Below are 27,032 nucleotides of genomic sequence, written 5' to 3' on the forward strand. Positions count from 1 at the left end.
TTAAAATAGTGTGCGCTCAGGAATACAAACTAATTTTGATAAAACATTGTTGAATATTTCACTCCCTTCTTCAAAAGCTTATAATGGTTTCTTTACAGCTTAAAGTAGAATTTCCAACATCTTTAACTTGGCATTCAAGAACTGGCACAATCTTTTTCTAGCTTTTTGACCACAGTTTCTACAATATCCCACCACCCATAATTACTTCAGGTCCACAATCCCATATCTGAAATACCTGCTGCTGAGTGTGTATTATAATTCAGATTTGGGGGGCACAAGGTGGTATTTTTAAAAAGTAATAGAGTTAATGTATAAAATATTAGCAAAATCTCTGTATGTTGGAGCAGCACTTATAATCAAGGACACTGATATATCTGCAGCAAAAACTACAAAGATTCTCATAAGTGGAATAAGTAAAAATTATAAACAGTCTCATGTCAGTTCAGGTCATGTTGTGACACCAAATAAGTTTGCTGCAAACTTAAGAAGAAAACAATGATTTTCAGAGCTTTTTAGATTTAGAAACCATAGAGGATGCATTGTGAACCTGCATGTGCTTTACTTGGACATAGACCTTTGAACTTTTGAGCCTTTATTAATTTTCTTTCCTTAGCCAAGAAGGTCCTCTGCATCTCTTTTAGTTTATTCAACTTCATCGTGGGCCAGTCCAAACATCAACTCTGCCATAGAGCCTGAAGTCAAAAGCACCGTCCTTCTTCTGTTGTCTGCATGTTTTTTTGTCCCTCTAGGCTAGAAATTCCTTAAGGAACAACACTGTGTCTGCTTTGCCTTTGTGTACTGTGACTCCTGGCAGTGTATTTTCCTCAAAAGGATAAATAAATTGAATGAAGCAAACCTATAGAACACAAAAAATATTGACAAAGCAAGCCAAAGTACTATGTCATATCTCCATTCCTATTTATAAATCTGGATTTTTACAAAATGACCAGTTTCTGCTTGATTTTTTAACTTTACTCAGGATCTTTCTGGTCAAATGCTTTCTAGAAAGGCTAAGAAAAACTGTAAGCAGTATAGTTACTAGCTTTCATTCCAGTTCAACACTCTGAGCAGACTTCAAAAGATACCAATTTTAGGTTAGCGTAGTGCTCAGAAAATATAAGTTAAAAAATTAACTTTCTCTTATGTTGCACTCTTTATTCTTCTATAATTATTTAACCATATTTGGATTATTTCCTGAAGCAAGTTTTATGCTCTTTAGTGGATTAGAAATGTATCTTCTTATTTTGTATTCTTTTCAGTACTCTTTGCAGACAATTGAGAGTTGTTCAATGAATTAATATATGACTGAATAATAATAATTATGGATAAAGATAAGCCATTCTTATATTAATATTTAGGTGAATGGAATAGCTATTTTTCTAATATTGGAGATTAGAGAACATATCTCCAAATAGAAATAGCACCCTATTATTTTAAGTTTGAGGGGATACAATGTAGTTCTTTTGAGTCCCAGCCTAACTTTTACCTTATGCAGTTTATGATCTTATATTTTATTTCTGTAATTTAGCTGACTGTCATAGGAAATGCTATTTTGACTCCTTTTGTAATAAAATAATTATTGGGATATTTAAAAAGCAAACAAACAAGAAATGAATAAAATACTCCCTATAATGCAAGTAACAATCGAAACAGCATATTGGACGTATTTTGACTACAAGGGTTGAAGAATAACCCTAAATAACTCCCAGATCACAAGATTAAGAAACCAAATATGGGTTTTCCACATTTGGTATTATTCTTCACATGGAATATTAGTCCAGATTTATAGTACTAAATGACACCTGTCTAGCCATTCATCCAACCATCCAACCAATCATTCTTCTAAACATCCATAAAGGGAAAAATTCTACATAAAATTTTAGTTCCCTGCTTTGGAGGATGGTTCAACTAAAGGAGATGAGGTCCTTTTTGTTTGGCAGAGCAAACAAATAACGGTGTGTTATTTGTTGGACTAGAAAATATACTGAGGGATCAGAGAGGAGTCTGTGGGTGGGGGTAGAGAAAGTGGAATTAATCTGCATAACAAAGTAAGAATTTGGAGTTCCAAAGTCATCTGGAAGGAACTGTGGAAAGGTGAGAAACACAGTAGCTGGCTGGGTCTGAGGTGTAGAAATGGCCAAAAAAATTTTCAGAACAGGGCCAAACAATCTCTATACTGAGATAATTTGGCAGACTTCAATTTGGAGCAGAGGTGACCATAAAAACACAGTCTCACCCTGAAATTTTGCATAAATTTGGTGGTGTGGGTGGGGGATATTGAACCCTTCAGAATTCATAGACTGGGAATCAAACCAATCTTATCTAGCTCTTCACTGGTCCAGTGACTAGCTCTATGCCTGAGACACATGAACACACTCACGCACACCTTCACATGAAGCAAGTGTATCTGGAGTTCACTTGTCCAATAACCTCAAATATCTGCAACATAGACCTAAGCCTGAAAAAAGATACAAAAAATAGAGAAAGGGAGGGAAACACATCTAAGTACCCCAAATCACTGACATAAAATTGTGGCACAAAATATTGTATACTTCATTTGTAGGAACACATTGTCTTACTACAACATTTATTTTACTCTTAAAAATAATTCTAATAGAACTCTACATAGCTATCTCACCACACTCAACAGACAAAAATACGGCTCACGGCTTATTTTTTTAAATAAAGTTGTATTGGAGCACAGCCATGTCTGTTCATTTGTGTGTTTTCTACGGCTGTTGCATGCTACAGCTGCAGAGTTGAGCAATTGTGACAGAGACTGTATGGTCCACAAAGCCTAAAATATTTACTACCTGGCTGTTTACTGAAGAAGGTTGTTGCCAGTGCTGGAGAGGGTGTGGAGAAAAGGGAACCCTCCTGCACTGTTGGTGGGCATGTAAATTGATACAGCCACTATGGAGAACAGTATGGAAGTTCCTTAAAAAACTAAAAATAGAACTACCATATGACCCAGCAATCCCACTACTGGGCATATACCCTGAGAAAAACGTTATTCAAAAAGACACATGCACCCCAATATTCACTGCAGCACTATTTACAATAGCCAGGTCATGGAAGCAACCTAAATGCCCATCGACAGACGAATGGATAAAGAAGATGTGGTACATATATACAATGGAATATTATTCAGCCATAAAAAGGAATGAAAATGGGTCATTTGTAGAGATGTGGATGGACCTAGAGACTGTCATACAGAGTGAAGTAAGTCAGAAAGAGAAAAACAAATATCGTATATTAACGCATATATGTGGAATCTAGAAAAATGGTACAGATGAACTGGTTTGCAAGGCAGAAATAGAGACACAGATGTAGAGAACAAACGTATGGACACCAAGAGGGAAAGTGGCAGGAGGCAGGGGTGGTGGGATGAATTGGGAGATTGGAATTTACATATATACACTAATATATATATAATAGATAACTAATAAGAACCTGCTGTATAAAAATAAATAAATAAAATAAAATTCAAAATTCAGGAAAAAAAAAAGAAGGTTGTTGCCTTCTGGTCTAGAAGGGGAAAAAAAGGAAAACTGAAAGAGACAGATTATTAAAAAGTAAGAAATAATAATTTTAAGGAGAAAAAGTAAACAACCAAACCAATAAATATCAGATCCCCCAAAGTCACAAAATAACGGCCATTTGGGAATAAATAGCGTCAGACACCTTAACAAGTCTCTGAGTGGAACTGTGTATTTTTATGGTGCAATGCAATTATTAATAATAATGACGCTGAGAAATCAAAGTTGTAAAATACGTTCAGAATCTCCAAAGAAATGAGACTCAAAAACTACATTTAAAAAAACAGAGATAAGTTTTTTGCCTTTTAAAAAATGTTTAGAAGATAATTTATACTAAAAGAAATAAGCTTTGAGACTTCCCTGGTGGTGCAGTGGTTAAGAATCCACCTGCCAATGCAGGGGACACGGGTTCGATCCCTGGTCCGGGAATATCCCACATGCCGTGGAGCAACTAAGCCCGTGCACCGTAACTACTGAGCCTGCTCTCTAGAGCCCATGAGCCACAACTACTGAATCCTGCGCGCCTAGAGCCTGTGCTCCACAACAAGAGAAGCCACTGCAATGAGAAGCCTTCACACAGCAACAAAGAGTAGCCCCCACTCGCTGCAACTAGAGAAAGCCCACATGCAGCAGTGAAGATCTAACGCAGTCAAAAGTAAATAAATTAATTGATTTTTTAAAACTCTTTTAAAAAAATAAAAGGAATAAGCTTTGCTATCTGAAAAATTTACTCATGTAAGTTACCTTTTTTCTGAGAATTGTACTATAAATTTAAACTATCTTAGTATTAAATATCTCCAAAAGAGTCACTGAACACATACCAAAATGTAGGAATTTTCTCCAGATAAGTTTGAATTTTGCAGGGTTTTTTTTTTCATGGAAGCATGGTGTGGATATCACATTTCTTTTATCATTTTAAAGTATTATAAATGAAGCAATATAGTATAGTGTTTAAGAAAACTGGTTCTGGAGTCTGAATTCTTGGATTTACATTCCAGCTGTCAAACATTTACCAGTTGTATGATCTTGGGCACAAAATTGGGGGGCATTAAACTAGCTGACCTCTGTAATGCATTTCAGTCTGTGAGTCATTATGTCTAGGTAAGAGCTAGGCATCTATTTCTGGGACCATCATCACGACTACCTTGTCGGGACTTTGACTTTTCCTTCTCCTGGGGACTGGATGCAAAGTCAGATGAGATAGCTTGAGAAGAACTTGAATCCCCAATGAGCAGAAGACTCCCACTAGATCAATCGAGACACATCTGAAGGAAATCCCACCCTCTGTCTCCACCTGATGGAGAGGACCCCACGATGATGAGGAACACCTGATCAGGGTTCTGATCAGCAGTCTGCAGTGTAGCATTACACAGGATTGCAGTGCCAACTATAGCTGAGAGATCAAATACTACAAGATGCCCCCTCATGTAGGTACCAACCTAACACTGCACTCTAGTCCCCACAATTGCTTATGTATAAGCTCTAATTACTGAGACAAGTATACCAATTCATCATGACAAACACATTTTCCCTGGCATTGAATTCCAGAAGGCATTTATCATGTGCATCCACAGAAAAAGGGCAGTGACGGTCATAAAGGACACAGTTTTCAACTGCAATTTTGGATAATAACTGCAAATTATGTTCAGAAAAATCTTTCCTACATGACTATTGCTCTTTCTTCCCCATAGAAAACCCTTCACAATCATGTGCATACCTTTTGTGAAATGTTTACCTTCTAGCTAAGCTGTGGATTCTGTCCCATTGCTATCCTTAGCTCCTACTGGCCCCCGTCTAACGGAGAGTGATTCGGTGACACATCGTAAAGAGAATGGAATTGTAGCATCTAGAGAAAGTAATTCCCAGGAGAAAATAAAATTGTCCATAAAATATCCAGAGAGCTCTTTTATATACAAAACACTGTAATTGTTCAGTGTGGCAGTCCCCTAACCAACTCAGGGCAAGATGCTGTCTTTTTAAGGAGACAACTCTCAACTCAATATAAGAAAATCTTTCTTTCCCTCCAATCCACCCACAGTTGAAGTTACTTATTCTGCTCTTAGAGAGCTTCCTGTCACCATTAGAGGATATTTAAGATTTGGGCAAAGGAAGTTGAACCACATGGCTACATTCTCTGAGACAAATTAAGTCTCAGAGATTTTGACAAGAAAAGTGATACAACCAGACTGACTCAAGGCATAGGGATCTCTCTGTCCTGAACAGATTCTACCCAAAGAAACCAGAGAAAAACTTAAAATTTCTCTAACTTGAGGCTGGATAAAATTAGCTAGCTGTAGCCATTTCCTACTAAATGATGAACAGAATAGTATAGTGGGAAAAAAAACGCTGAATTTGAGTCTGGCTGACTTGGCTTCAAGTCCTGGTTCTGTCATTTTGTTGTGTGATCTTAAGACAACTTATATAACCTCTCTGAGTCTCAGTTCCTTCATTTAAATATAGATAAGAATGTCTTATTATAAAGTATTGTAAGGAGCCTATGAGATGTTATATATACAGTGCCTAGCACAATGCTAGGCTTAGAATAGAAACCAAATGAATTGAAGTTATCATCATTAACATTGCAATTGTATATACCACAGCAATCTCAGCCTTTTAAGATCATCTGTGGAAAGACTGATTTCAGATATATTTACAAATAAAGGAGAAATTTAAGATGGGTTGTAATTTTAAAATCTGCGACATGATTGTCATGGGAAACTGCTGCCTTTATAAAAAGAAAAAGGATATTGTAACAGATAAAGAATATACCAAAACCACAACTGTGGAGTAAGGATTGACAGTAGCTACCTGATTCAATTCTTATTCTCCTTCCACCTAGAATACAAGCTTTATGAGGGTAGGAACTTTGTTTCTCTTATTCATCAATATATTTCCAGAGACCAGAACCATATCTGTCACAGAGTAAATACTCGATAAATATCTGTTCATAAATAAATGATTAGATAAGTGGTATGGTCCACTCCATACCTGAGAATGATGAGGATGTTCAGGCACTGGGGTAAGGTAAGAGCAACCACCCAGATTTTAGTTCAGCCTCAGCAAGTATTCCTTAGAAATACCCAACCCTCTCTGTAATAATTACACATATCCCAAGAGAGCATGTCATTACTATTTTAATTTTCTATGAACTATACATGAAACTCTTTGTAGAAAGCAGACTGGCAATTTCCAGTGGCAGTGGAGCACGTGAGGTCTCTCTCCCAGTGCAAACGCACCCACTGACAACTGACCTATTAACAGCATGTTGTTTCTTCTGCATTAGTCAGCATGAATCAGTCTTCCTAAGACTGGTTACACTATAGAGAAACTCACCTAAGTTTACTATTTTCTTCACAATACCTCTGCTCCTTCAGCAAAACCCCAGTCTCTCTCTTTTCTTTTTCTTTTTCTTTTATATTTTTTATGTACCGTGTTCTCTTTTCTATCACATTAACTGTGCCAACTCATTTAGGGAAAGTTGTGTCAAATTAATCATGATTGTACTTTATACTTGGCTAAAATATTTGCAAAGGTATATTGTAGCTAACAGACCTTGTTTTTTATACAAATTATAGCTTATATTGCAGTAAAATTGGCCACATGGACATGATATTAAATTCCCTTCAACTTTCAGAATACAAAACTGATTCCAAAACCAACAGGAAACACTCCCTAACTTATAGTTCTTCAAAACATTTGGTCTAGGTTCACAAGACCAGCACTTATTCATTGAACTAGTATTCTGACTATGGGACTGTCCAGGGTTATCTCTTAGTCACTGCAGTCCCAATCATCACTTTCTTCTCTATAACCTCTGCCACATTTTTCTTCAACACATACCAAAAAAGAATGCTGTATTCCTTTGAAAATACTTTCCAAGCATCAGCTAGGAAATTTACTGGAGGCATTTGCAGTTGCAGAATATACATGACTAGAACCAGAAGTGAGGTCAAAAAAAAAAAAAAAAAAAAATGAAATAAGAAACTTTTAAATTATTACAGGATTTGGTCATGACTTCCTTAGCTATACTTTTAAGTGAGTAATTTTGACTGATATCCAAAACTATACACACTTCCAGTTTTGTTTTAGGATACACTGAGGCAGAGGAGGGGCAGGCTGGTCTCAGAAAGAGCATGCATACACAGAAAGAGAACTTAAGAGTTCTTGTCAACTGGATTGGTGACAATGGATAACATGAAGCAATTTAAAGGCCCTAAGTCCTAAAGCACTGATACATGTTTACAACATAAAGCATGAAGTGGAAATATTTTTAAAATTTCAATTTCACAAAAGAACATTAGAATTGATAGATTTAAGATATTATACAATCCAATGCCTTCACTGTATAAGTGGAAAAAACAGGCTCAGAGAAGGGAAATGAATCACTCAAGAAAATTAACAACTAGCAACATAGTGATCCAACTTGGAGCAGACTTCAAGCCTTTCATTTCTAAAACCATTTCCAAAGGATTTCACTTCATTGCCTCCTGCTTACCAACTATGTGGCTATCACCTGTCCTTTTCTTGGTACTACCATGACTCATCTACCATACTTAGGATAAGGGTCAATTAATTCCTCAAAGTATTGTTAGCCAGATTCTGATCCTCATTTTCTTTTTTTTTTTTAAGAAGATGTTGGGGGTGGGAGTTTATTAATTAATTTATTTATTTTGGCTGTGTTGGGTCTTCGTTTCCGTGCAAGGGCTTTCTCTAGTTGTGGCAAGCAGGGGCCACTCTTCATTGTGGTGCGCAGGCCTCTCACTATCGCGGCCTCTCTTGTTGCGGAGCACAGGCTCCAGACGCGCAGGCTCAGTAGTTGTGGCTCACGGGCCTAGTTGCTCCGTGGCATGTGGGATCCTCCCAGACCAGGGCTCGAACCCATGTCCCCTGTATTAGCAGGCAGATTCTCAACCACTGTGCCACCAGGGAAGCCCCCGATCCTCATTATTAATTCTGATGGTACTATTCTTTAATAACATCCTCATTCTATGCCAGAAGCAGAAAGATTTTAAGACAGACATGAATTTCCTGAGCTGTAGTGTTACATTCCTCCAAACACATGTACTGATATTTTTATTCAGCAATAACAACAAACAGTATTTTTTTTTAAAACTGGCACTAATAACCAAAAAATCAGAAAAGAACACTAATTCCCAAAAGTGATCTATAATATGTTCCTATGGAAATAACTCATTAAAATACAGCTTTCTTAAAACTTTGAAAAAAAATGTTCACTTGGTTTGTTGTCAACAAAGAAGGCTTTCCTGAATCTTTGTTACTTTCCTGCTACAACCTACTTCTGTTTTACTCAATAGGCATTAAAGTGGATCTTTTAGGTTATACTTCTTTAAACTATATCATGCCAGCTAATTAACCAGGCTAAGAAACTTGAACTTTTTATCATGGCAAATCCACTGAAAGATTTTAATTCAGAGTTTTCCGTAATCAAATATGTGTTTCAAAAGGATTACTCTGGTACCAGTATGGAAGTGAAGAAGACCAAGTTGTTCTGACAAGAAGTTGCCAGGCCTACCCTGTGGCAAATGGGAGAACAGGTTTGGATGCTTAGGACATGTAATTGATAGAATGTGGTAATTAACTGTATATGAAAAGTGGAAGAGAGGAAGAAGTAATGATATACAAGCTCCTGGCATTATGATAAGTAGAAAAGGAGCTCAAAATAAAAAAGGAGACTTCCATAGACATTTTTCATTCATGATAGAACAATGGCTATTCTCAGCAGAATGTGTGAAAGTGCCATATATGGGAAATAAATTAACATTGGAAAAGAGAGATAAGGAAATGAATCATAAGGAGTGTAGTATGTCATGTTTGCTAGGCCATAAAGAAACGGAAAGGGTTTATGAAAGAACAAATAGTCACAAAACTAGAGCATCAGGTCAGACAATGTAGGAGGGAAGGGTGGAAACACAGGTTGGAGCTACATGATAGAAGATTTCTGATATGTAGCTAAAAAGTTCAGAGTTAATTCAAGAAAAAATAAGAGTCAATGAAGGTTTTGTAATAGATTTAACACAATGAAATTTTAAAAGTACATTAAAATATTTCAAATATTTTGAAAAATATAAACATCTTTTTTTTCATTCTTTAAAAAGAAGGAAATTTTTGCTCCACTGAATTTAGCTTCCTCTCCCTTGAATTCATGTAACTGAGATTTAGAGTCACCTAGGTCAGGAGCCATAGCAGCCAAGAATGGACTGTGTGTGTCATATTAAATATAAACATAATGGGTAAAGTTCCAGAACTTCTGCTTCTAGCCATGGCAAAGTAACTAGCATCAGACTTACTTTCCTGACACAAACAACTATAAAACTGAACAAAATCTATTAGGAAACTATTTCTAGGTGTTGGGTAACACAGCACAGAACCATGATCCCTGAGAGAAAGGGAAACTATGAGGTAAGCTCCACATTAATTCCAGCTTTTCACCTGGGGCCATTTTCCAGAGGCAACATGGAAGCCAGACTCCAAATGGAGAATGTCAATTTCACTGAGATAAGGAGGCATAAATCAGAGTTTGGGGCTGCTGAAGTGGCTTGAATCTGTGCAACAGAGTATTGGAGAAAGGTAGCTGCATGGAGTAAGGGAAGCAAGAAAACCTCTAAGAGATTGCCCTCAGGTCCTTGGCCAAAATAGGCACTACTCATATGCAGGTAGAGACTCTGTAAAGCCCTCATAGAGCAGCTGCTGCAGTGCTAAGTCCTGTGTTCATCTGCATGGAGGTAACAATACATTAACCAATGCTCAGAGATGTCCGAATTCTAACCCATCCAGAGTGGAATAGCCTTGCTGAGCAACTTGGACATTGAAATGAGATGCCAGAAAGATCATGCCTAGGAGTAAAGATCATGCCCTATAGTAAAAGCCATGCCAAAGACTAAGAACAATATTGAAATAAAGCATAAAATCAATTGTAACTAAATCAAGAGATACCACCAATAGTTCAACTACTTGCCAGAACAAAACTCTTCAAAGAAAAACGATATACTCTGTGTTCCCTACAATATACCATCCATAATAATCTGGCATACTTATAAGTATTCTAGACACACAAAGAAGTAGGAAAAATGTAGCTCACAATCAAAAGTAAAAGAAGTTAATATAAATAGATCTCAAGATGACAAAGAGGTTAAAGTTAGAAGATAAGGGCTTTAAAGCAGCTATTACATATATGATCATGAATTTGTTTTTCATTTAAATTCTAGAACTGAAAAATACTGTACTTGAATACATTTACTGGGTAGATGTACAGCAGACTGGACACAACAAAAGAAAGGGTCAATAAACTTGAAGATATATGAATCGAAATTAACCAATTCTGAAGACAGAATTTAAAAAGAACAGAGCCTTGGTAGTTCAGGTAATCCAAATAAGTGTAATTTAAGTTCCCAGAGGGGAATAAGAGAGAGAAGAAGAGGGAGAGAGAGAAAGAGAGAGAAGGGAGCAGAAAAAAAATGTGAAAATTCCAAATTTGTTTTAAAAGTCATCCTACATATCCACACCTACATATCCAAACCTAAGCCATATAAATAGAAAGAAACCTTCAACCAGGTATGCTGTAATCAAACTGCTGAAAACAATGATAAAAAGAAAATCTGAAAAGCAGCCACAAAGTAATAGAAATATTACATACAGGAAAATAATAAGAAAGATCTGACTTCTCATCAGAAAAGAATAGAGGCTAGAAAATCTTGTAACAGCTTTAAAGTACTGAAATTTTTTTTTTAATTTCAACTCAGAATTCTATACCTTATAGGAACAATATTTCAAAAATTGAGGATAAAATAATTTTTGATAAATGCAAACTGAGAGAATTTGTTGCTTGCAGAAAGTACACTACAAGAAATGATAAACATTGTGTGCAGGTTTTTGTGTTGACAGGTTTTCAATTTATTTGGGTAAGTATCAAGGAGTGTGATTCATTCGGTAAGAGTATGTTTGGTTCTGTAAAAGCTGACAAACTGTCTTCCAAAAATTTAATAGAACACTTGTAAATAACCCAAGCAAAAGAAGAACTCACAAGGGAAATTAGAAAATATTTGAAAATATAAATGAAAATAAAGCACTATACAACTGTGTGATACAGCTTAAGCAGGTCTTAGAAATAAATAATGTAAGCTTTAAATTCTCATGTTAGAAAAGAAGAACATTTTAAAATCAATAATCTAAGGCTTAAACTTAAGAAGGTACAAAAAGTAGAGCAAATTAAACCCAAATAAATCAAAGAAAGGAAATAATAAACAGCACAAAACAATGAAATATAAAACCAACAGTATAGAAAATTAACAAAGCCAAAAAATTTTTTGGAGAAAGTACTAAAATTGTTAAACCCTACCTACCACAGCTAAGTAGATAAAACACCGCCACAAATCCCGTATGCATGTAATATGTGCAAAAAGAGATTGTTATGAACATCCTCATGCCAGTATATTCAAGTGAGGTAAAATTATGAATTCCTTGAAAAGTAAATTTAAAATTGACAGAAAAAGAAAATGTGTATAACCCTATGTCTGATAAAGAATTTTAATTTGTAAACAAAATCCTTACCAAAAAGAAAGCTGTGGGCCCACTTGGTTTTACTGCTGAACTATATCAAACATTAAGGAAGGAAGAATACTAATCTTAAATAAACTTTCATAAATTAAAGGAGGAAAGAAAACTTCCCCCAAAACTGACAAAGCTATTAATGAAAAGAAAATACAAATCAATATCCTCATAGACATTGGTACAAAAATATCATTAATAAATTTCTAGCAAATCAAACATAATGGTTACCGGGGGAAGAGTCGGGGGAAGGATAGTTAGGAAGTTTGGGATTAACATGTACACACTGCTATATTTTAAATGGATAACCAACAAGGACCTACTGTATAACACAGGGAACTCTGTTCAATATTATGTAACAACCTAAATGGGAAAAGAATTTGAAAAAGAATAGATACATGTATATATATAACTGAATCACTTTGCTGTACACCTGAAACTAACACAACATTGTTAACCAACTATACTCCAATATAAAATAAAAAGTTTAAAAAAATGAATGGATAAACGGAATGTAGTATATCCATTCTATGGAATAGTCAGCCACAAAAAGGAATGAAGTATTGATCTATACTACATCATGGACAAACCTTGAAAACATTATGCTAAGTGAAAGTAGCCAGTTGTAAAAAGCCAGATATCATATGATTCCAGTTATATGACATGTCCAGAAGGCAAATCTATAGAAACAGAAAGATTAGTGGTTGCCAAGGATGGGGAAAAGGGGAGAATGGGGAATGACCTAGTATACAATGACCAACCAGTATACAAATTGGGGGACAAAAGAGAAATTTGGGGTGATATTAATCCTACATATAATCAATGTCCTCTCTCTCTCTCTCACTCTCTCTCCAAATATATATATATATATATATTTCTACAACATATATACATGTGTTCTAAAAATCAACAAAAGACAAAACACATATTTAAAAATAAGCAAAATATTTGTACAGTCATTTCAAAAAAGAAGATAGATATATAAATGACCAATAAGCATATGAAAAGGTTTGCAACATCATTAGTCAACAGAGAAATGCAAATTAAAATGATGATGCCATACTACTTCATTTTAAAAAGGTTGAAAACACTATAATTGGTGAGGAGGTGGACCAACTGGAACACTCGTATTTTGGGAGTGTACCATGTTACAAATGACTGGAAAATAACATTTCTAAAAATCATTTACAATAGCATCAGATTGTTTGGAAAGTTGTTGGCAGTTCATTATAAAGTCAAAAATACACTTACACTGTGTCCCAACACTTTCACTCTTTTACACAAAAGAAGTGAAAACATAGCATAAAAAACTTGTACATTAGTGTTTCTATCAGCTTTATTCAAAATAATCAAAAACTGGAAATAATCCAAATGTCTAATAAAGTTAAAATGGATAAATAATTTGTGGTATATGTATATAATAATACTCAGCAATTAAAAAGGAATAAACTACTGAAACACAACATGGGTGAATCTCAAAAATAATATGTGGAGTGAAAGAAGTCATATATAAAACAGTATGTACTGTATGATTCCATTTATATGAAATTCAAGATCAGGTCAAACTAATTTATGATGATTAAAACTGGAAGACTGGTTGTATATTAGGGGGGATGGTAACTGACTGGAAGTGGACATGAGGATATTCTCTGGAGTGATGGAAATGATATATATCTTGATTGATGTGTTGGTTACGTTGTCAAATCTCCACAAATTATATATTAAAGATTTCTGTATTTTACTGATTTTAAATTTCACTTTAAACTATAATAAACACAAAGGATGCATTCATTTTTACTTTATAAAAATCTATGAAAATAAAAACCCACAATGAACTAGAATTGTACCAGACATAACTCTTACTAACAAACAAAATTTATATAGGCTGTCTTGCCACCATGGGATAAATAACTGAATTATATATTATTTTCAATAAAATATATCTGTCACCAGAAAATAGGTGTACTATTCATTATGCCAATTAATTAAAAAACTGGGGAAAAAATGGTAAATTTTGGGTGATATCAATCCTACCTCTAAGAAGCTTACTAGCTTACTGTGTTCTATCCACTAACCTTTTCTTGCAAACAACTGTTTCTCTTGTTCGCTCAGTTCTCATTTTAAACACTCTCCATCAGACATTCACATAGAGCTCCCACACTGAAACCAGCACTGTTTGGCTAACCTAGTCATAGACACAGTGTTCTCCCTAGGATGAAGTTCAAATTACATGATCAGGGTAATGAGGAGACTCAAAAGTCTTGTCTTAAAAACCCTGAAAGGAGCTTGAAAACTCAAGACCAAAGTGGACATGTAAGTGGTCTTTATACTTTATACACCATGTAAAACAAGATTGGACTTGTTTATGTGATCCCAGGAGATTTAGAACTGAGACCCATGGTTGAAGTTAAAATTAAAGAGATTTCAGTTCAAAATAACAAAGTTAGGTCTATCCAAGATTAAAGGAATATATCAAGAGGTGGTATAAGCTAAAAATGATCAGAGACAAAATTCAAGCATCTGATGAGTGGTTAGACAACCCAAACTTTAAGGTCCCTCCCACCTCAAGACTGTATGACAAGGATTAGGTGTTTCACCGGCTCTTTATCCCCCAAAGCTCACAACTCACACATTCAGCACTTGCCCACACAATAATGGTTTTGCATACACAATACTATCTTCCTCCTGGCTTGCTTCTATTACTGCCAATGGTTTGATATCAGAGACTGAGGAGAGACAGGTTCATTTCAATTTTGATTACTTCTTAAAAGAGGAAAAATCAAGCTAAACCCAAAGAAGAAGAATGGTAATGTTTGAGGATGGTATCTTGATTAGGACTTGGCGAGTTTAAATATGTGAACACAATTACGTCCAAGTAAAGGGTCTGAGTGGTGCTTTATTAACAAATATATACCATTGGTGTTTTGAAACAAAGAGAGAAACTATATAATTGTTCAATATTTAACTCTGCTATTATCAAGAGATAAATATAGTGATAGGTAGTATACCTTAAGATTTAAAGCATAGACTTTGGAGCCACACTGCCTAGTTTGGAATCCTAACCTCTCTATTTCTCAGTTTTCTTATCTGACAAAATAGGGATCATAAGAGTACCTATATCATAGAGTTGTTATAAGGATTAAAAGAATTAATTCACCTCAAGTTTGAGGAAGTGTATAACAAGATATGTGTTTTTGTTATTAATGGACGATTGGCATTTAGTGGGCCTGCGTTTTTTGGAAGTTCAAATTTTCTGTATATAGCAGAGAAAAATATCAGTTAGTTTACCAGGAAGAAAAGTTTTTTTCAGAAGATAGCTTTTTTGGAGTAGGATCATATCTCCAAAAGCAACTGAGGATATGGTCCTGAAGTACAGAAGAGAAGATGTGAGAAAAAAAAAAGAGAGAGAGAATGGAGTCTATCTTAGCCTCAACTTCTATAAGAAAATAAGGTAGCTCATAAAAAACAGAAATTTATTTCTCAGAGGTCTGGAGGCTGGGAAGTCCAAGATCATGTCAGTTGATACTCGGATAAAGTGAAGGAATGAGGTAGTAAGCAATGACTAGCAAGAATGGATGAAAAAGCATGATACATAAATTGAACTAATTCTGCACAAGCAGTGACATAAGAGTTTGAGGTGTAGGGACTTCCCTGGTGGTCCAGTAGCTGGGACTCCCTCTCCCAATGTGGGGATCCTGGGTTCGATCCCTGGTCAGGGAGCTGGATCCCACATGCCACAACTAAGACCCAACACGGCTAAATAAATAAATATTTTTAAAAAAAGAAAAAAGAGTTTGAGGCGTCTAGGAGAAATACAGCTCGCCTAGAAAATCACCAGAAAGAAGGCAAGGAACGAGGGATAAAAATTCTTTCCACTTTAATTCCATCTCAAAAGATAAAATGATTTCTAGGTTATATTTATATCTACTTTTTAAATATCTTTAACATACTTACTATCCCTGATGGCACCTGGCAGCATTTTCTGTAGAGTAGGTGAACACATGTAGTTTTGAATAAACTTGGAATGAATGAATAAATGAGAGAACTATTACGTGCAGTAAGGTGTAGCAGATAGATGAGATTCCCCTTGGGGAACACCTGGAGAAGATACAATCTCTATGTTACCTTAATGTAACTTGAATTTAGAGGACCCTTAATAATTATTTATAGGGTGCAGGAATGAGTGTACCATAATAATATGTACCCATGGGTAAAACCCCAGGACAATGGGACCAAGTCTGAAAACTAGACCATGTGTGCTCTTCCTGGAACATCCAGAAGCTCTGGCTGCTCTACTTACCTCAGGGAATGCATTGCCAGGTCCACTTTGTACTTCAGGGACCCAGTCTTCTCAGAAAGACTTTCCAACACAAGCCAGCATTTGGAGCAGGAGGTGGTTTGCAGTATGTCAGACAATACACTATAGGAACAGAATCATTGTTTTATCTTCTGCAACAAACTTAAACATACTTGGCCCTTGTGGCCTTCAGACCATCTCCACACTTACAACAATCCAAGTGCACCTAAAACCAGTGATCACAGCTCATTATCAAACAGAGCACTGTTCACAGAAGAGGCTACTGCAAGGCAAGTTCTGATGCAGCAGCGATACGGCAGTGAGCTTGGCAGTCTGCATTCCACTGGGTTCAGAATCTTTAAAATGTTTTCTGTCTTTTGATGTTCAGAAACAGCATCTCAGAATTGAAAACAGACAATAAAGAAGAAAGTATTTATAGCACAGAGGTCACTTAAGAATGTGAACTTGAGACAAACCGCATTAGTGCTAAACTGGTCTCATCTTCTTACACGCTGTGGGACTTCCCCACATCTTTGTTTCTTTCATATAAAATGGGAATGCTGAAGAAGAACTACAGTCCTGCAGCCTATGGAACAAAAACCACATTCACAGAAAGAGAGACAGGATGAAAAGGCAGAGCACTATGTACCAGATGGAGGAACAAGATAAAACCCCAGAAAAACAACTAAATGAAGTGGAGACAGGCAACCTTCCAGAAAAAGAATTCAGAATAATGATAGTGAAGATGATCCAGGACTTCAGAAAAAGAATGGAGGCAAAGATCGAGAAGATGCAAGAAATGTTTAAAATAGATCTAGAAGAATTAAAGAACAACCAAACAGAGATGAACAACACAATAACTGAATAGAATAATACACTAGAAGAAATTAATAGAATAACGGAGGCAGAAGAATGGATAAGTGACCTGGAGGACAGAATGGTGGAATTCACTGCTGCGGAACAGAAGAAAAAACAATGAAAAGAAATAAAGACAGACTAAGAGAACTCTCGGACAATATTAAACACGACAACATTGGCATTACAGGGGTCCCAGAAGGGGAAGAGAGAGAGAAAGGTCCAGAGAAAATATTTGAAGAGATTAGAGTCGAAAACTTCCCTAACATGGGAAAGGAAATAACCACCAAGTCCAGGAAGTGCAGAGAGTCCCATACAGGATAAACCCAAGGAGAAACACACCGAGACACATAGTAATCAAATTGGCAAAAATTAAAGACAAAGAAAAATTACTGAAAGCAGCAAGGGAAAAATGACAAACAAGATACAAGGGAACTCCCATAAGGTTAACAGCTGATTTCTCAGCAGAAACTCTACAAGCCAGAAGGGAGTGGCATGATATACTTAAAGTGATGAAAGGGAAGAACCTACAACCAAGATTACTCTACCTGTCAAGGATCTCATTCAGATTCCATGGAGAAATTGAAAGCTTTACAGACAAGCAAAAGCTAAGAGAATTCAGCACCACCAAACCAGCTCTACAACAAATGCTAAAGGAACTTCTCTAAGTGGGAAACACAAGAGAGGAAAAGGACCTACAAAAACAAACCCAAAACAATTAAGAAAACGGTCATAGGAACATACATATTGATAATTACCTTAAACGTGAATGGATTAAATGCTCCAACCAAAAGACACAGGGTTGCTGAAAGGATACAAAAAAAAAAAGACCCATATATATGCTGTCTACAAGAGATCCACTTCAGACCTAGGGACACACTGAGACTGAAAGTGAGGGGATGGAAAAAGATATTCCATGCAAATGGAAATCAAAAGAAAGCTGGAGTAGCAATACTCATATCAGATAAAATAGACTTTAAAATAAAGAATGTTATAAGAGACAAGGAAGGACACTACATAACAATCAAAGGATCAATCCAAGAAGAAGATATAACAATTATAAATATATATGCAACCAACATAGGAGCACCTCAATACATAAGGCAACTGCTAACAGCTATAAAAGAGGAAATCGACAGTAACACAATAATAGTGGGGGACTTTAGCACCTCACTTACACCAATGGACAGATCATCCAAAATGAAAATAAATAAGGAAACACAGCTTTAAGTGACACAACAGACCAAATAGAGTTAATTGATATTTATAGGACATTGCATCCAAAAACAGCAAATTACACTTTCTTCTCAAGTGCGCACGGAACATTCTCCAGGATAGATCACACCTTGGGTCACAAATCAAGCCTCAGTAAATTTAAGAAAACTGAAATCATATCAAGCATCTTTTATGACCACAACGCTATGAGGTTAGAAATCAATTACAGGGGAAAAAACATAAAAAACACAAGTACATTGGAGGCTAAACAATGTTACTAAATAACCAAGAGATCACTGAAGAAATCAAAGAGGACATAAAAAAATACCTAGAGACAAATGACAATGAAAACACGACGATCCAAAACCTATGCGATGCAGCAAAAGCAGTTCTAAGAGGGAAGTTTATAGCAATACAAGCCTACCTCAAGACACAAGAAAAATCTCAATCTAACCTTACACCTAAAGGAAGTAGAGAAAGAACAAACAAAACCCAAAGTTAGCAGAAGGAAAGAGATCATAAAGATCAGAGTAGAAATAAATGAAATAGAGTTGGAGAAGATGGCGGAAGAGTAAGACACGGAGATCACCTTCCTCCACAAAGATACATCAGAAATATATCTACACGTGGAAGTGCTCCTATAGAACACCCACTGAACGCTGGCAGAAGGCCTCAGACCTCCCAAAAGGCAAGAAACTCCCCACATACCTGGGTAGGGCAAAAGAAAAAAGAAAAAACAGAGGCAAAACAATAGGGACGGGACCTGCAACAGTGGTAGGGAGCTGTGAAGGAGGAAAGGTTTCCACACACTAGAAGCCCCTTCGTGGGTGGAGACTGCGGGAGGCGGAGCGGGGAGCTTCGGAGCCGCGGAGGACAGCACAGCAACGGGGGCGCGGAGGGCAAAGCGGAGAGATTCCCGCACAGAGGATCGGTGCCGACCGGCGCTCACCAGCCCGAGAGGCCTGTCTGCTCACCCGCAGGGGTGGGCGGGGCCTGGGAGCTAAGGCTCAGGCTTCAGTTGGATGCAGGGAAAGGAATGGGGTTGGTGGCGTGAACACAGCCTGAAGGGGTTAGTGTGCCACGGCTAGGCGGGAGGGAGTCCTGGAAAAGTCTGGAGCTGCCAAAGAGACAAGAGACTTTTTCTTGCCTCTTTGTTTCCTGGTGCCCGAGGAGAGGGGATTAAGAATACTGCTTAAAGGAGCTCCAGAGACGGGCACGAGCCGCGGCTAAAAGCGCGGACCACAGAGACGGGCATGAGATGCTAAGGCTGCTGCAGCCACCAAGAAGCCTATGTGCAAGCACAGGTCACTCTCCCCACCTCCCCTCCCGGAAGCCTGTGCAGCCCGCCACTGCCAGGGTCCCATGATCCAGGGACAACTTACCCGGGAGAACACACGGTGCACCTCAGGCTGGTGCAACATCACGTTGGCCTCTGCCACCGCACGCTCGCCCTGCATCCGTACCCCTAACACCCCCCCGCCACCTGCTGCCTGAGTGAGCCAGAGCCGCCAAATCAGCTGCTCTTTAACCCTGTCCTGTCTGAGCGGAGAAGAAACCCGAAGGTGACCGACACTCAGAGGCGGGGCCAAATCCAAAGCTGAACCCCGGGAGCTGTGTGAACAAAGAAGAGAAAGGGAAATTTCTCCCAGCAGCCTCAGAAGCAGCGGATTAAAGCTCCACAATCAACTTGATGTACCCTGCATCTGTGGAATACCTGAATAGACAACAAATCATTCCAAATTGAGGAGGTGGACTTTGGGAGAAAGATATATTATTTTTTCCCCTTTTCCTCTTTTTGTGAGTATGTATGTGTATGCTTCTCTATGAGATTTTGTCTGTATAGCTTTGCTTTCACCATCTGTCCTAGGGTTCTGTCCGTCCGTTTTTGTTTTTTTTTACTTTAAAAAATATTTTTTAATGATTATTTTTTATTTTAATAACTTTATTTTATCCTACTTTATTTTATTTTATCCTCTTTCTTTCTTTCTATTTTTTTTCCCTTTTATTCTGAGCCGTGTAGAGAACAGTCTCTTGGTGCTCCAGCCAGGCATCAAGGCTGTGCCACTGAGGTGGGAGAGCCAACTTCAGGACACTGGTCCACAAGAGACCTCCCAGCTCCACGTAATATCAAACAGCGAAAATCTCCCAGCTATCTCCATCTCAACACCAACACCCAACTTCACTCAATGACCAGCAAGCCACAGTGCTGGACACCCTATGCCAAACCACTAGCAAGACAGGAACACAGCCCCATCCATTAGCAGAGAGGCTACCTAAAATCATAATAAGGCCACAGACACCCCGAAACACACCACCAGACGTGCACCTGCCCACCAGAAAGACAAGATCCAGCCTCATCCACCAGAACACAGGCACTAGTCCCCTCCACCAGGAAACCTACACAACCAACTGAACCAACCCTAGCCACCGGGGACAGACACCAAAAACAACAGGAACTTCGAACCTGCAGCCTGTGAAAAGGAGACCCCAAACACAGTAAGATAAGCAAAATGAAAAGACAGAAAAACACACAGCAGAAGACAGAGCAAGGTAAAAATCCCCCACCAGACCTAACAACTGAAGAGGAAATAGGCAGTCTACTTGAAAAAGCATTCAGAATAATGATAGTAAAGATGATCCAAAATCTTGGAAATAAAATTGAGAAAATGCAAGAAACATTTAACAAGGATGTAGAAGAACTAAAGAGGAAACAAACAATGATGAACAACACAATAAATGAAATTAAAAACACTCTAGAAGGGATCAATAGCAGAATAACTGAGGCAGAAGAACGGGTAAGTGACCTGGAAGATAAAATAGTGGAAATAACGACTGCAGAGCAGAATAAAGAAAAAAGAATGAAAAGAACTGAGGACAGTCTCAGAGACCTCTGGGACAACATTAAATGCACCAACATTCGAATTATAGGGGTCACAGAAGAAGAAGAGAAAAAGAAAGTGACTGAGAAAGTATTTGAAGAGATTATAGTTAAAAACTTCCCTAACATGGGAAAGGAAATAGTTAATCAAGTCCAGAAAGCACAGAGAGTCCCATACAGGATAAACCCAAGGAGAAACACACCAAGACACATATTAATCAAACTGTCAAAAATTAAATACAGAGAAAACTAGTAAAAGCAGCAAGGGAAAAACAACAAGTAACACACAAGGGAATCCCCATAAGGTTAACAGCTGATCTTTCAGCAGAAACTCTGCAAGGTAGAAGGGAGTGGCAGGACATATTTAAAGTGTTGAAGGAGAAAAACTTACAACAAAGATTACTCTACCCAGCAAAGAACTCATTCAGATTTGACAGAGAAATTAAAACCTTTACACACAAGCAAAAGCTAACAGAATTCAGTACCACCAAACCAGCTTTACAACAAGTGCTAAAGGAACTGCTCTAGGCAGGAAACACAAAAGGAAAAGACCTACAATAAAAAACCCCAAACAATTAAGAAAATGGTAATAGGAACATACATATCAATAATTACCTTAAATGTAAATGGATTAAATGCTCCAACCAAAACACAGAGATTGGCTGAATGGATACAAAAACAAGACCGGTATATATGCTGTCTACAAGAGACCAACTTCAGACCTAGGGACACATACAGACTGAAAGTGAGGGGATGGAAAAAGATATTCCATGCAAATGGAAATCAAAAGAAAGCTGGAGTAGCAATTTTCACATCAGAAAAAATAGACTTTAAAACAAAGACTACTACAAGGGACAAAGAAGGACACTACATAATGATCAAGGGATCAATCCAAGAAGAACATATAACAATTGTAAATATTTATGCACCCAACATAAGAGCACCTCAGTACATAAAGCAAATACTAACAGCCATAAAAGGGGAAATGGACAGGAACACAATCATAGTAGGGGACTTTAACACCCCACTTTCACCAATGGACAGATCATCCAAAATGAAAATAAATAAAGAAACACAGGCTTTAAATGATATATTAAACAAGATGGACTTAATTGATATTTATAGGACATTCCATCCAAAAACAACAGAATACACATTTTTCTCATGTGCTCATGGAATATTCTCCAGCATAGATCATATCTTGGGTCACAAATCTAGCCTTGGTAAATTTAAGAAAACTGAAATCATATCAAGTATCTTCCAACTACAATGCTATGAGACTCAATATCAACTACAGGAAAAGATCCGTAATAAATACAAACACATGGAGGCTAAAGAACACACTACTTAATAACGAAGTGATCACTGAAGAAATCAAAGAGGAAATCAAAAAATACCTAGAAACAAATGACAATGGAGACAGGATGACCCAAAACCTATGGGATGCAGCAAAAGCAGTTCTAAGAGGGAAGTTTATAGCAATACAATCATACCTTAAGAAACAGGAAACATCTCAAATAAACAACCTAACCTTTCACCTAAAGCAATTAGAGAAAGAAGAACAAAAAAACCCCAAAGTTAGCAGAAGGAAAGAAATCATAAAGATCAGATCAGAACTAAATGAAAAAGAAATGAAGGAAACGATAGCAAAGATCAATAAAACCAAAAGCTGGTTCTCTGAGAAGAGAAACAAAATTGATAAACCATTAGCCAGACTCATCAAGAAAAAAAGGGAGAAGATTCAAATCAATAGAATTAGAAATGAAAAAGGAGAAGTAACAACTGACACTGCAGAAATACAAATGATCATGAGAGATTACAACAACCAACTCTATGCCAATAAAATGGACAACCTGGAAGAAATGGACAAATTCTTAGAAATGCACAACCTGTTGAGAGTGAACCAGGAAGAATTAGAAAATATGAACAGACCAATCACAAACACTGAAATTGAAACTGTGATTAAAATTTTTCCAACAAACAAAAGCCCAGGACGAGATAACTTCACAGGCAAATTCTGTGAAACATTTAGAGAAGAGCTAACACCTAGCCTTCTCAAACTCTTTCAAAATATAACAGAGGGAGGAACACTCCCAAACTCATTCTATGACACCATAATCACCCTGATACTAAAACCAGACAAAGATGTCACAAAGAAAACTACAGGCCAATATCACTGATGAACATAGATGCAAAAATCTTCAACAAAATACTAGCAAACAGAATCCAACAGCACATTAAAAGGATCATACACCATGATCAAGTGGGGTTTATTCCAGGAATGCAAGGATTCTTCAATATACGCAAATCAATCAATGTGATACACCATATTAACAAACTGAAGGAGAAAAACCACATGATCATCTCAATAGATGCAGAGAAAGCTTTCGACAAAATTCAACACCCATTTATGATCAAATCTCTGCAGAAAGTAGGCATAAAGGGAACTTTCCTCAACATAATAAAGGCCATATATGACAAACGCACAGCCAACATCATCCTCAATGGTGAAAGACTGAAACCATTTCCACTAAGATCAGGAAGGAGACAAGGTTGCCCACTCTCACCACTCTTATGCAACATAGTTTTGGAAGTTTTAGCCACAGCAATCAGAGAAGAAAAAGAAATAAAAGGAATCCAAATCGGAAAAGAAGAAGAAAGCTGTCACTGTTTGCAGATGACATGATACTATACATAGAGAATCCTAAAGATGCTACCAGAAAACTACTAGAGCTAATCAATGAATTTGGTAAAGTAGCAGGATACAAAATTAATGCACAGAAATCTCTGGCATTCTTATACACTAATGATGAAAAATCTTAAAGCGAAATTAAGAAAACACTCTTATTTACCATTGCAACAAAAAAAAAGAATAAAATATCTAGGAATAAACCTACCTAAGGAGACAAAAGACCTGTATGCAGAAAATTATAAGACACTGATGAAAGAAATTAAAGATGATACAAATAGATGGAGAGATATACCATGTTCCTGGATTGGAAGAATCAACATAGTGAAAATGACTCTACTACCCAAAGCAATCTACAGATTCAATGCAATCCCTATCACACTACCACTGGCATTTTTCACAGAACTAGAACAAACAATTTCACAATTTGTATGGAAACACACAAAAGACCCCGAATAGCCAAAGTAATCTTGAGAACAAAAAATGGAGCTGGAGGAATCAGGCTCCCTGACTTCAGACTATACTACAAAGCTACAGTAATCAAGATAGTATGGTACTGGCACAAAAACAGAAATATAGATCAATGGAACAGGATAGAAAGCCCAGAGATAAACCCACGCACATATGCTCACCTTATCTTTGATAAAGGAGGCAAGAATATACAGTGGAGAAAAGACAGCCTCTTCAATAAGTGGTGCTGGGAAAACTGGACAGGCACATGTAAAAGTATGAAATTAGAACACTCCCTAACACCATACACAAAAAAAACTCAAAATGGATTAAAAACCTAAATGTAAGGCCAGACACTATCAAACTCTTAGAGGAGAACATTGGCAGAACACTCTATGACATAAATCACAGCAATATCCTTTTTGACCCACCTCCTAGAGAAATGGAGATAAAAACAAAAATAAACAAATGGGACCTAATGAAACTTCAAAGCTTTTGCACAGCAAAGGAAACCATAAACAAGACCAAAAGACAACCCTCAGAATGGGAGAAAATATTTGCAAATGAATCAACTGACAAAGGATTAATCTCTAAAATTTACAGGCAGCTCATGCAGCTCAATAACAAAAAAATAAACAACCCAATCCAAAAATGGGCAGAAGACCTAAATAGACATTTCTCCAAAGAAGATATACAGACTGCCAACAAACACATGAAAGAATGCTCAACATCATTAATCATTAGAGAAATGCAAATCAAAACTACAATGAGATATCATCTCACACCAGTCAGAATGGCCATCATCAAAAAATCTAGAAACAATAAATGCTGGAGAGGGTGTGGAGAAAAGGGAACACTCTTGCACTGCTGGTGGGAATGTGAATTGGTTCAGCCACTATGGAGAACAGTATGGAGGTTCCTTAAAAAACTACAAATAGAACTACCATATGACCCAGCAATCCCACTACTAGGTATATACCCTGAGGAAACCAGAATTCAGAAAGAGTCATGTACCAAAATGTTCATTGCAGCTCTATTTACAATAGCCCGGAGATGGAAACAACCTAAGTGCCCGAGATAAAGAAGATGTGGCACATATACACAATGGAATATTACTCAGCCATATAAAGAAACGAAATTGAGTTATTTGTAGTGAGGTGGATGGACCTAGAGTCTGTCATACAGAGTGAAGTAAGTCAGAAAGAGAAAAAGAAATACCGTATGCTAACACATATATATGGAACCTAAGAAACAGAAAAAGTCATGAAGAACCTAGGTGCAAGATGGGAATAAAGCCACAGACCTACTAGAGCATGGACTTGAGGTGAGGTTATGGGGAGGGGGAGGGTAAGCTGTCACAAAGTGAGAGAGTGGCATGGACATATATACATTACCAAATGTAAAATAGATAGCTAGTGGGAAGCAGCTGCATAGCACAGGGAGATCATCTAGGTGGTTTCTGACCATCTAGAGGGGTGGGATAGGGAGGGTGGGAGGGAGGGAGATGCAAGAGGGAAGGGATATGGGAACATATGTGTATGTATAACTGATTCACTTTGTTATAAAGCAGAAACTAAAACACCATTGTAAAGCAATTATACTCCAATAAAGATGTTAAAAAAAAAAGAAAAATGAAATAGAAACAAAGAAAACAATAGCAAAGATCAATAAAACTAAAAGCTGGTTCTTTGAGAAGATAAACAAAATTGATAAACCATTAGCCAGACTCATCACAGAAAGGAGGGAGAGGACTCAAATCAATAAAATTAGAAATGAAAATGGAGAAGTTAAAACAGAGCGCAGAAATACAAAGCACCCTAAGAGACTACTACAAGCAACTGTATGCCAATAAAATGGGCAACCTGGAAGAAATGGACAAATTCTTAGAAAGGTATAAGCTTCCCAGAATGAACCAGGAAGAAATAGAAAGTATGAACAGACCAATCACAAGTAATGAAATTGAAACTGGGATTAAAAGTCTTTCACCAGGGCTTCCCTGCTGGCGCAGTGGTTGAGAGTCCGCCTGCCGACGCAGGGGACACAGGTTCGTGTCCCAGTCCAGGAAGACCCCACATGCCGCGGAGCGGCTAGGCCCGTGATCCATGGCCGCTGAGCCTGCGCATCCGGAGCCTGTGCTCCACAACGGGAGAGGCCACAACAGTGAGACGCCCGTGTGCCGCAAAAAAAAAAAAAAAAGTCTTCCACCAAACAAAAGTCCAGGACCAGATGGCTTCACAGGTGAATTCTATCAAACATTTAGAGAAGAGCTAACACCCATTATTCTCAAACTCTTCCAAAAAATTGCAGAGGAAGAAACTCTCCCAAACTCATTCTATGAGGCCACCATCACCCTGACAGCAAAACGAGACAAAGATACTACAAAAAAAGAAAATTAGAGACCAATATCACTGATGAATATAGATGCAAAAATCCTCAACAAAATACTAGCAAACAGAATCCAACAACATATTAAAAAGTTCATACACCATGAAAAAGTGGGATTTATCCCAGGGATGCAAGGATTCTTCAATATATGCAAATCAA

This window comes from Lipotes vexillifer, unplaced genomic scaffold (assembly GCF_000442215.2).
Source record: "Lipotes vexillifer unplaced genomic scaffold, Lipotes_vexillifer_v1.1 scaffold425, whole genome shotgun sequence".
NCBI classification, from domain to species: Eukaryota; Metazoa; Chordata; class Mammalia; order Artiodactyla; family Lipotidae; genus Lipotes; species Lipotes vexillifer.